Source organism: Pinus tabuliformis, chromosome J, assembly GCF_031772625.1.
Source record: "Pinus tabuliformis cultivar Carrire ecotype Pingquan chromosome J, CPIR1, whole genome shotgun sequence".
NCBI classification, from domain to species: Eukaryota; Viridiplantae; Streptophyta; class Pinopsida; order Pinales; family Pinaceae; genus Pinus; species Pinus tabuliformis.
The window spans coordinates 1,195,257,979-1,195,270,895 of NC_142295.1; positions in this window are offsets into that span (position 1 = coordinate 1,195,257,979).

A 12,917-nucleotide genomic window follows, 5' to 3' on the forward strand; every position below is an offset into this window, starting at 1 on the left:
ACTTCAATTATAATCGTTAGTGTCATGATTTTTGGAGAGATCCGATAGATGGATTTTTGGAGAGATCCGTGGCGTTTGAACGATTGTGTTACTATTCATGCCACACAAACGTTATTTAAAAAAATATAAAATCCAACCATTTCTTAAATAAATAAAAAAACATAAGAATCTGATTATTAAAAAAATATAATATCAACAATTTATTAAGTAATAAAAAACATAAGAATCTGATTATTAAAAAAATATAATATCCAACCACTTATTAAATAAATAAAAAACATAAGAACCTGATTATTAATATCACATAGATTCTTGTACAAGTCTCTCTATTTGAAAAGCATTTTTCCCACTACCCTCATTTTGAGAGTTGTTACTGCTGTTTGGATTGGGCGTGGGCTTGTCGTTAGATAGAGAAACAATTATCTAAGAATGGTTTGAAATTTCGAAGGCTACAAAAAAACGAAATTTTAAAAAATTAAAATTTAATTATTAATAGTTAAGATTAAAATTTTGGTTGTTGAGTTTATATTTATTGGTGAAAGATTTATTTATATACTTATACTATATATCAACCACATTTATTAATATAATTATGTTAATAATTATAAATTCAACAAATCATAAAAATTGACCAACATAATTAAATATAAATCCTAACAACATACCACAACTAACCCACCCACATAGATTTTTTATAAAAACTTTATTAATTAATTATACCTTTAAACTTCTTTTAAAATATAATAAATCCACCCCATGGGTCTAACAGACAAATTATACCTTTAAACTTCTTTTAAAATATAATAAATCCACCCCATGAGTCTAACAGACAAAAAAAGAGGCTCAAGAGTTTAGCCAAAGAACATGATGAGGGATGAGACTTTGTTTCATGACGTTTGGCACTACATGAGATGTCACATCTTCTGTTATCGTGTGATGTGAAAGCATGAGAGTAGCTTGAGAAGGTAATTTCTCTACAACATGATTTATGTGAAATTGTATGGTTATGAAACAAATAAGCTAGAGAAGATAATTGAGATGCATACGGCATATATACGACGAATATGGCTAAAGCCCTTGCCTCTCTCATATTAGTATTAATGTCTCCTCATACTCATTTAATTTCATTTATATAAAGAATGAGACTAAATCTTAATTCTAAAATTTTTAATATATTTTTATTCATTAATAAATGAATTTCAAAGTCCAGAAAATTAGTTATAGGAATGTACTTAATCAATCATAAAATTGGGATATAATTTTTATAAAATTTAAAATTTATTTTTATAATTAATAAATATTTGGTTTAATATCTAAATATTTAATAATTATTATGAAATTTTAGAAAAAACTATTTTCATTTAAAATAATTAATTGAAAGCCAAAGATTAGTTTGACAAACTGATTACATTATGCTTTGCTTTCAACGGGTATAAAAATATAAATAGGTGTGGTTAAAAAGCATCCAAAAAAGTTAAGGTTTTGGTATTCAGGGTAGCAATCGTTATTTATCAAATCTTTAATGTTTTTTCTTTGCACTTTTAGCTGTTGGTTATTCTAAAATTTGGGTAGTTGGGCTTAGTAGTAGGCCTATGGGAATGTATGAGATTAGAGTTCAAAAAATGTGGGTGATTAATATTCAAAAACTAATATTTCCTCAAGCCAGGGTTTTGCGATCTCATTTTTTTTGCACTGTCTTCAAATGGAAATGTCGGCTCTAACATCCCCATTTGATTATTTTTATTTTGATATGGAAATCCTGAAATTATTTCGATTGCAAAGTCTAATAATATTTCATAATTTGATGATTAGGAGAGGATTCAGAGAATTAACATTTCTTTGAACTGTGAAATTCCAAAATATTCCCAGAATTTGCAATCCACATAAGGATGCCCATAGGAAATAGAATATGGTGACATTACTATAGAAGATGGATTGTTAAGATATTTATTTAAGATGAAATGTTAATTTCATCTTAAACACCTAATTTTATATTTTAACTTTTTAATTGTTCTTAAATTAAGACAAAAGAAAAAACATACTTTCTTTCTAAGTAATTCCTCTTACACAATCATCTCGTTAGCATGGGATCAAGTCATATCTTGCTCTATTCCTTTGCAAGAAACTATTATTGGTAGCATCATCCTTTAGGTTTTAGAATTTTAGGCATTAGCGGATTGGGACCACTGGATGAAAAGGAATCTAAGATAAGTGTTGGCTTCAACCCCAATTTTGTGCCATGGAATACTAACATGTGGTGCAAGTATTGGTTGATTAAATGTATCATATGATCGAATCACAAGTGTATCCCATAGAAACAGAAGGCAACAAATGGGCATCAACAATCCACCCCTCACCATTAGAGGTAGTGTTAGAAAGTATCATTCCCACACCTTTGTCTTGCATGACCAAAACCCCTTGGTCACCCTATAGTTGTATCCATGCTCACATAACACTATCTTGCCTATGACAACATTTGGATCTAGATGCATCTTCGTGCACAAAGAGGAGGAATTGTCTATGGTTCCATCTTAAGTTGCATCCCTAGCATTTGTAGTTATCAAAAACCAAGAGAAGGGTTAGAGTTATGACAGGAAGTCATATTTTGTATGTTGAGGCTGTACTTTGCAATATGTATGCTGAAGCTACCTTTTCAACTCATATGATCAAATATATGCAAGCCCTCATGTTTAACCTTTTTATATTTTGTTGCAACCTATTCAATTATCTTGGAGACAAAGATATCAAGGTTGATATTACAAATAGATGCATAAGGAGGTACTAAATTTCTCTTTCTAGGTACCCTGAAAATTTGTTCTATTTTTTTCTGTCTTCTTTGGCACTCAAATGTGTATTTCATTTGGAATTGGAAATAGAAATAGTGGCTTCAATCTCTTTATGGTCACAAAACCTCTTCTATTGTCCATTTCCTCATAGATTTTGAGCATCTTCCTTCTAATATAATAAAATGATAGTCTTCTAAGAGAATGAGGACCGTTGAGGTAAGGGTTAGTTTTCGATCTATTATGTGAAACACTGCATCTTGTGGAAGAACGACATGTGATCTTTATCCATGAACCTGTAACAACCACCTCATGTTTATGTTTAAAATTTACCCCAACTGTACCCTAATCCTATGTTTCTAGTGGTTAAACAAAACTAATAAAGTCCCTAAGTCAAAATTCATGCATTACCTTCCATATCCCTAGATTGATACCAACACCACAACAATCCATGTTCTAGTCTTTCCCACATGCATAATTATTTTCGTAGGGCCTTTCCATGAAAAAACCTAGAGGCAATCTCAGCCTCAAGAATCTTTCCTTCCCTACTTTAATTTTATCAGATGCATCATAACTATATAAATTGTTTGTCTTTTCTTGAATTCAAGTCAAGGATTCAAATTCCTCCATTGTCATCATAACTTTTGTTGGAGTCCATTTTCAACTGTATTTTTTTTCATAGGCTGAAAGCAAATATTACTAATCAAGAACTTGAAGGTATTGGTCTATCAATATGCCTGAATGGATTTTTGTGCCTATTAAAATCACGATCAAATGGACATCTTCGATCATAGGGTTGCATAGAATTTCAACACATAGGGTTACACTCTATAGATTGGTATGATGATTTGAGGATAATCTATTTTGGAAAAATGGAACTATGCAACTATGTTGTTTTCCCCAGTGAAACTACATTGGATTATACCAATTTAAGTGTCATAAAACAAATTTGTGTAATTTTGACATTATTCTTGAAACCATAGTTTCTAATAAGTTATGCAATTGGTTTTGTAAATTTTACAGTTTTTTTTTTCTTTGGTATCAAGGTTTAAAGTTAAAATTCATAATCTACATGAGATTAAGTAAAACATTGTTTTCATCCAGTCATACATCAAGAATTGTCAGAAGTTTTCCAATTATGAATTAGCCATTAGCTTTATATATGTAGTGTTTTGTTGATTTTCCATTTTTTTCCAATATTTCATTTCCATTAAATTTTCAAGTGATTCTTTATTGTTTTGTACTTTTTCTAACATGTTATAGGAGAACGTTAGAAATATCACTTTCTTACTTATTCCTAAATTGTAAGCTCTTTTACATGTGCTCGTTTTTGTTTGCACTATTCAAATATTGCACCTGATCCAAAAAATTATGTATAGCTAAAAAATGGGCTTAAGGAAACCTCCCCATAAGATGCTTCAATGTTCTCTACTCTTCCCTTTATACATAAATGTTGATTTCCATATTTGATGTTCTACTCATTTGTTTTTACATATTATGTTGTCACCATTTCCTGCACCATCTTAGTGGGGATTTTTGTGCTAAAACATTATAGCACACATAGGGTTTCTTTTCTATTTGCACTTCTTGTGATAGCTTAGCTCATTTGTATCTGTGGAAATGGTATTCACATTGGAATATGAAAGTGTTCCAAGCACTTTCTCCTTACGATATGTATAATTTTCTTAGGAAGACAAGATGTAGAGGGTTGGGTGTCCCTTGGAGGCATAGTCCTCTGCATCATAGGTTTGTGCCCATATCTCACTCGACCTTCAAAAGTGTGCTTGTGGTATTTGTAATCTTGTGTGATTTTGAATATTGAGGTTAAGGAGGATGAAAATACATAAAAAATTAATTCATTTATATTAGTTTTCCAATGTGTGTTTGGTAGTTTCTAGCTTATGATGCTATGTTTGCTGATTTGGGACATTTCACCCAGTTGTCATCTAAGGTATTTAAATATTCGTGTATAGATAACTTCATGTATCTACATTCAATATAAATATTCTTTGTTTCAATAACTTCATGTATCGACATTTAATATTCCAATACATTGATTTTTTAGTATGTTACCACATATGGATTTGATAGGGTTGGTATATCCTACTTGATTATTACGTACATAGGCCAGGCTACTTTCCTCTCCAAATGTAGGTAGATGTTGGAGGGACTTCAAATAATCATATAATGTATAGATGATTGTTAAGATAATTCAAAGTAGTTAAAAAGTTTGGTTGGGTAGTTAGATTGTTATAACTGTCTTGACATGGTATAAATATTTGTTTATGTATCAATGTATCAATTCAAATTTCCTTTTAAGAGACATAATATAAAGTGCGTTTTTGTTGTTTCTCCATTACTTGTATCTCTTCTTTTCCTTTTAGTTGTGTTCGTTGCTATGTGAATACTTGATTTCTATGCTACTGTTAACTATGTACACTTTTCCCTAGATTACAACATTGATTCCGTTGTCTATATTCTGGACTCGAGTCATGAAAATGAAAGCATAAATGTTAACTTTAGGAGAGATAAAGTTGTGGTGGTGTTCTAGAGGCAACAAAAACACTCCAAAATTGTGCATATGCTTCGTTTTGGAGTCTCCCTTTTAAACCACAACAACTTATCTTGTAGTGATCCAGGTACTTGTGCTTTAATTGATATTTATTCCTTTCATCTTGGATTGTGCTTTCTCACTTGGTTCATTTTATAACCTACAAGGCAATCTCTTGACTTGGTCTTTCGACAATTCTAGACTTGCCTTAGAGAACTGCGTAATTCTTGAGGGCAATTAGCCTTTCTCTTGGGAATTGCACAATCTTGGCTGCCAATGAGCATTGAGCTCAGGAAATGCACAGTACTGGATGGAAACCAACCTTGAGATGGGAAATTGCGTAGGCAGGAGAGGCAGCCTAGAGCCATTCAACCCAGAAATGTGTAGAACCCACTTTGCTCATAAACTGCGCAATGAAAGAACCTTAAAGTTGCCTGGTTCTTCGCAGAATTACACAATATTTTTGGGCAATGCATGGCATTTTTTCCCGAAAAGGAGAAAAGGAAAAAAAGAAAAAAAGGCATCCCTAAAAAATAGGGATCTATTTTTAGCAACTCGAAGGAGGCACTTGAGTTGTTTTGGAAGCTGCCACCAAGTGTCACTTTTTCCTTTATTTTTAACATATGCATCATAAACCCTAACTTGACCAAATCTATTTAATCGATGATGCTAGAGATTATTTTCAAAATCGCTCTTGGAGCTATAGAATTCACGAGGATATCAAGGAACCTTCGGTGCGATCGTCGTTGCTTTTCTGGGTGAGTTTTTCTTTTTTAGTCTTTCGCTGCTTTTTCTATCACTTTTTGTTGCTTATCTTGTGAGAGTGTTGTTTCACTTGTTTCTTTGAATGACTGTTGGTTTTTTAACCTTTTTTTAGCTTGTAGAAGTGTTGTTTGAAGTTTTAGATTGCCTTTCCCAAGTGTCGCATATGTTACTATTTTTTTGCACCAACGGTCGTTGTTGCGACGATTCTCTTCACATGCTTCATTTTATTTTAGTTTAATTGATTCATGCACTTGTTTCACATGCATGCATTAACATAGTCATATCTGCACTCATCATCACACCATCCTTCAAATATGCTTGTTTTCCACACTCCCCTTGAGCAAAACTGGCCCCCCTTACCTGGATCTCACACTTCACTGCATGCACTGTGTAATATAAGAGCTCAAGGCCTTTTCCTTGGCTTTTGGAATTGCACAAATTCTGTCCTAGCCTGGCTCCAACTGTGCACTACGTATTTCGAAGAGCAAGCCTCCCAGCTTGGCCTTGCGCAGTCTCTCCCATCCTTGGCCCAAGTTTGAATTGTACATTGCACAGTTCTAGTCATAAAGCTTCTCGACTGATAGCTGGGACTGCACAATGTGTAGTTCCCATAATCAGCCAGTGACCTCTATCTGCTAAAATTGTGTAATCTTTCCCATCATGAGCCTGACTTGTTGCTTAATCTTGTCTTGAAGTTGCTTTGGCTTTAAGTTGACATTTTCGTGCCATGAGTATCCTCTATGTCCCACAGTTACACCATTTTTCGGGCATCTCTCTAGAAGTTATAGTTAACATGGCATCCAAGAGAGCTGTATCAAAGGAAAGCACTGAGAGAAGTACCGGGGAAGCAGTTGAGCAGATATCAATTGATCTATTAGTTTATGCATATACTTGGTTGTTCATCAAGAATGGTTCAACATTGACATGGCAACAAATCAAATATACTTTCACAAAAAACTTCAAGGAAGACTTAGAGGACCGACATGTTTATCTTAGTGTCCAACGGTTAGGCTTATACAAGGTTACATGCAGGTACATCACCTTCCCATGTGCGAACATTATTAGCTAGATTGTCTCACACAAAGATGAATAGACTATGATATTGAGTAGTGCTAGCAGGATAGAGCTTTCCACCTTCAGGGCAAAGAAATTTCTGTACATGTATCATTTACCCCAACCGGTGAAGTGCATGGACTCATTTTTCTATGCCACCCATAGCTTTGTGAACGCTAGAGGTATCATCAAGCGCTAGGTGAAAGAGCCGCCAAATTTTAGATAGACACCCAATCATGTTTACAAGACAAAGTCCCTTATGAAGGCTTATCAATTCTTGATCATCTTTGTCTACAGAATATATGGTTAAGAGAACACAAAAACCTTTCCTGAAGGGTGGGTAGTCATATTGGACCAGTTGGTGAATGATGGGAAGACATTCAACTAGTTAGATTTGTTGGCTCAACAGTTGAAGATCCATGTGACTTATTCCACCCAAGAATGAGAAAGAAGGGTTTTACATGTCTGCATCTTACTGGATGAAATCTGTGGCTAGCAATAGTTCCCTGTCATAAGCTAGAGATGGACACCAAAAGATACTTCCGTCAACATCTATTGCAAGTTGCTTTCCGATTGCAGTTATCGAGGAGTGATGGCAAGGCTAACTAACCATTTTATCATCCTGTTACACAAGCTTATATTTGAGCAGGATCCACCTTGAATGTCCTGAGAAGCAATGGAGGCAATAATAAACATTGTAGATTGGTATACCTCACTAGGTGGCACCTTCATCAGAGTGTTTGGCAGAGACAAGCCTCCACATGTTCTATCAAGGTATTCCACTAACAAGTTTATCATGCAAGAAGTGTCATATCACCTCTCTACAAGGTTGTCAGCAGGACTCCATAAGAAGAAGAAAGCTCCATGGCCCGCTCTTCCTTTTCAGATCAGATTATACAAGATTAAGAGCTTGAAGGATGCAGATGTAAAGTATAAGGAAATAGTGAAATTCGAGTTCGGTACCAAAGACTTTAATTCGTATGATCCCCATGGTATTTGCAAGACCACTATGAGAGGGTGTATTTTCCTTGGATCCATGGGGCATGTGATTGGCCAAAGGAGGACCCTTGGAGGTACAGTTACAATTCCTCCAAACTCCATGAACCGGTCAGTATAGCAACAACTAGGAAGGTTGCTCTACAAACAATAGAAACTCCTAAAGCAACAATAATAGTAGCAATAGGCAGTAATCTACTGCAGGACAAAGGGAAGATGAATATTGTTGAGAACCCGAAGGTATAGCAAAGCTGAAAGATGAAGGAAAATCCTCTCTTGGAGAAAGCAGCTTTTGTAGCGGAAGAAAAGAGGGAGTAGTGCATAAAGAAAGCAGAGTGAAGAAAGAAAGAAAAGAAGAGGCTAAAGGAAGCAAAACTGAAGCTGCAAGAAACAAAGAAGAAGTTGAAGGAAGAACATGAGATGAGGAGGAGAGAAAGGGTAGATAAGAAAAAGTAATAAGAGGAACAAAGGCAAGGTGCGATGATGGATAAAACAAGGCCCATACAGGTTGATGATTCAGAAAAACCAACAACTAAGGAAGAGGGTGAACAGATGCAGGATCGGGAGCTTGTTCAATAGATTGAGAAACTGATTGAAGTGATAGAAATGGAGATGGAACAAGAACCACATAATGAAGATACCGACCTTATGCTGAGAGCACTAGAGGTAATCTCTCATTCTGCACCACCTCTAGTGTCAGAGCCTTTAACATCCCTGGTGAAAATTTTATGTAATAAATGTTAAAAACAATAACCATAGATGAATGGGATGCTTATTCCAAGTTGAATGTTGAGAAATTCATCCTAGGGGGTGTTTATTTGGTTTTTCATGGCTAAGGATTTGGAAAGGAAAAATGGCATTTTTGGCACAATTATTTATGAAAATAATGGAAATTAGGAGAATAGGGAGGTGAAAGGTCACAAGTTGCATGTTAGGAGGAAAATGAAGGAAAATAATGGAAAATGAAGAAAATAGAGGCCTCATTCATAAAAATGCTTCTGAGTATCAGTTGGTAACCTTTTGTCAGTTCATTTTTGGAGCACTCTCATTATTCTCTCTCTTTCATACTCTTGGATACTTAGCGTTTTTCTTGGAGGACTTTGGCATTGGAGAAAGAAAGGAAAAGAAGGCCAGAGGAAGCAAGGATCAAGCAGGGAAAGGTAGGATCAAGCAGCTACAACAAGCTTCATTGCAGGTATCAACTTGCATGTGTATTTTCCTTGCTAGATTTGGAATGCATGGTATTGCATGTGGTTCTTTTCTATCATGGCATGGGTTTTGCCAGGTGTGACAGTGTTTTCAGCCTAGCCTTGTCATTTTCGGATAGCCATGGTGTGATGGGGTTCTCATGTTTGGTTGAGCTGGATTGCTAGATGGATTCAAAGTTGAGTGAGTTGGATCTCCGAAATGATAGAACACATGGCCTAGTAACCCCTGAACCAAATTGTGGGTTGTGGTAAAGCCAGATTTTGTGTTGCTTCGGATGGCCTAGGAATCCTTTGCGGTGAATGAAAGGATATATGGTAAAGCCTAGAGGTGGTTTTCTCTTCATTGATGCCTAGTAATCTTGGTTTGGGATATGTGGTAAAGCTTGGAGAGTGGGTGTCAGTTTAGGGCCTAGTGATTCAGGTGTGGATTGCGGTAAAGCTTGAGAGACTAGGAGACAGGAAATTCCTCACGGTGTAGGTGGAGAAATCTGGTGGCTTCCATGGTTGTTTAGCCTAGTGATCAGGTGGAGATCATGGTAAATCTGGTTATGATGTGTTCATTGTGTTAGCCTAGTGATCCATGATGGATTACAGTAAAGCATGGTTTCTATTGATGAGGGTGAGGTGGTTTAGCCTCAATATTCCTTGGTTGAGTTCTTTTGGTGTGAATCCCACATTCATGATTGGAATATGTAATGGGGGTGAATGGATGAAGAGAGATTTGGCTCAACCATTCTATAGTTAGGTGGAACATGGTAGTCCCATCACCAGTTGGTTCATTGTACTTATAAATGAGAAATTCATTTCCTTTATTTTCATGTGTAAATGTACTGATATATATATATGGATTTTGATGGCTAATATGCTTATTGCATTTATGTTCCTATTATGCTGGTTAGATGTATATTCTGTGGCAACAACTATGTATGGCTCTCAGCATGTTTTTACTGGTATGTGAATGGATAATGTGTCTATGACCTAATAGTTGAATATGTGGCAAAAATATGAATTTCACTCCAAAAATTTGCTAACCGGGTGAGAATTATGCTACACAACGGGCCATAATCAGTTGGCACCCACTATCCATAATAAATGGCAATCGACAGAGTCCTACAATCTTATGGACTGGGAACTAGGCGGGTGATATGCAATTAAGATTCAACAGACCCAACAAAATTCTTAACTGGAGCTTATAATTTTATCGTGTCCGAGATCCTTTCATAATCAGAAGAGTACTGGGGTCCTGTATATGCAGGACTTTGCACCCTATTGTGATTTATGATTTTGATATCGCATCACAACCCAAACCTGCCAGGGCCGATTCTGTAGTGCTATGCGAGATGTGTGATCACATCACAACTCAGTACCTGCCGGGGGTCGATTTTGTAACACCTCCCTTCACCAATGTGCGATTTGTGAAATGCAAGGACTAATGGCGGCCTGCCACCTGATGCCTCCCGATTCACTGATGGAACCTACCACATCATCTAATCCCGCCATTTGAGCAAGTCAAACCTGAACTTTGAATTGCTCTAACTTTTGCATACGAGATCAGATTTGAGTCTCGTTCACACCGTTGGAATCAGAATGATGAGCTCTCCGATATGAAGTTAAGTTTAACAAGATTTTGACACTTTTATTTTTGAGCCTAATTTTGAGCCCCTGATGACTTATGGTTGACATATCTCTCTCTCTCTCTCTCTCTCTCTCTCTCTCTCTATATATATATATATATATATATATATATATATATATATTCTTGCTCTAATCGTAGTATGGTATTGTTGAGAGTATAAGCGACATAAGTTTAGATTTTCGCTTTATTTATATACTTTAATTCTCATTCCAATTTCTTAGAAAATATTGTTAAGGGTTATGTCTTCAAACCATATGAGGAGTTTTCCCCTTTCGGAGAGCTCTGTACCAAGGATTAATCATACTTCCAGTAACATTTTTCCCTTCAATCCATGCTCCAATCACTGTGGTTTCGAATGGTAAAATTTTCCATAATTAGTATTCAAATAAAATCATCTCTGATTATTTTTCTCTTGCCTGACATGAAGTTGAGAGGAACCCTTAGGAGAAAAATCTAAAATAATAACATTTCGTTTTAATAACGAAATAAATTATGGGTCCTCTGAATCCCTATCATAGAAAATGGAACCTTCTCCGAGTCAATTTTTCTAGAGATTTTGATTTTGTCGAAGTTCCATCTCTCTAGGTTCGATAATCTCAGTTTAGAAACTAATTTTATTTATCCTTAACTAAAACCTAATGTAACTTGTATGAGTTCAGATTTCCTTGTACTCATTAATACATAAATGCACAAATAACCCTATGGTGAATAAGGTTACGGAGGAACACCCTCTAATTGTAATATAAAATATTGGTATGTTTGGCTTCAATGCCAATGTAATTTATTCCATCACAAACTGTTTTGCATGCAATTATTTTTCTTTTTCTTTACAATACGCCTCTATGTCTGTCCAATCATGATCAATCAAGTATTTAGAGATTCATAGTGTTTATGTTTTTTTCTATAGAATAATAGAAAACTATAACTTGTTTCCTTCCATATATTTTAATGATTCTTGTAAGAATAGTTTTTGTTCTACTAGTTCGAATATTTGAGAGATATGTTCTATTTTTTTTATTCTCTTTTTCATTTTATCTGGAATCATCACAATTCTATATTGATGTTTTACCATTAAAAGAAATAAGGAATCTATAAATTAAAGTGTATAAGTACAGACAGAGTGAAATGCTTTGTACTCAAGACTTAACCCGACTAACTCACGAATAGAATCATTTTTGTACTTTAAAGATGTCAGTACATAATCTAGAATTCACAACTTCTACATTAAATAATTCAAGAATCTCGTTTGTCCACTATAATAATAAGTTTTCTCTTTTATGCTTGTAAGAATTTACTTTTGAATATATTAAATCTTGTTTTTTTCCTTCTAGATATCTACTAAATGTTACAAACTATATTGATAACAATGAGTTTGTAATGCATAACTACACCGATCAATAAATTTGACATGAGGTGTTTCCCTTAAACCATATCTAATCTTCGTGATCCCCCTCCCCCCGCCCCAAACAAGATCCAAAAACATGTACATAAAATATTCATGTACAAACTATTTAAATCACATTTAAGCTACTGCTAATCGTAAATATAACTTTTCCTACAATTCAACAAACAACAAAACATTCCTGTTGTGAACACTCAAAATGGTTCATGTAAGATAATAACTAAATAAATAAACATTCATTTAAATAAGTAACCATAAATTCTAGGCATCACACTTCTCAGATGTAGAAAACATAATGTTTCTTCTGTAAATAATAAATTAACAACCAAAATATCTAATCGTAGGTCAATTGGATCTTCTTGGGATGAACAACTTTCCACCCAACCTTGAACCTTCACCATTGGTTCCCCCTAAGCTGAGATCTCAATACCCTTGAATGAACAACCTCTTATGATTCTAATTAATATATTTTTATGCCTTGCTTGCCTAGCAGAATTTCCTTAGCGACATCCCGCTTTCTAGG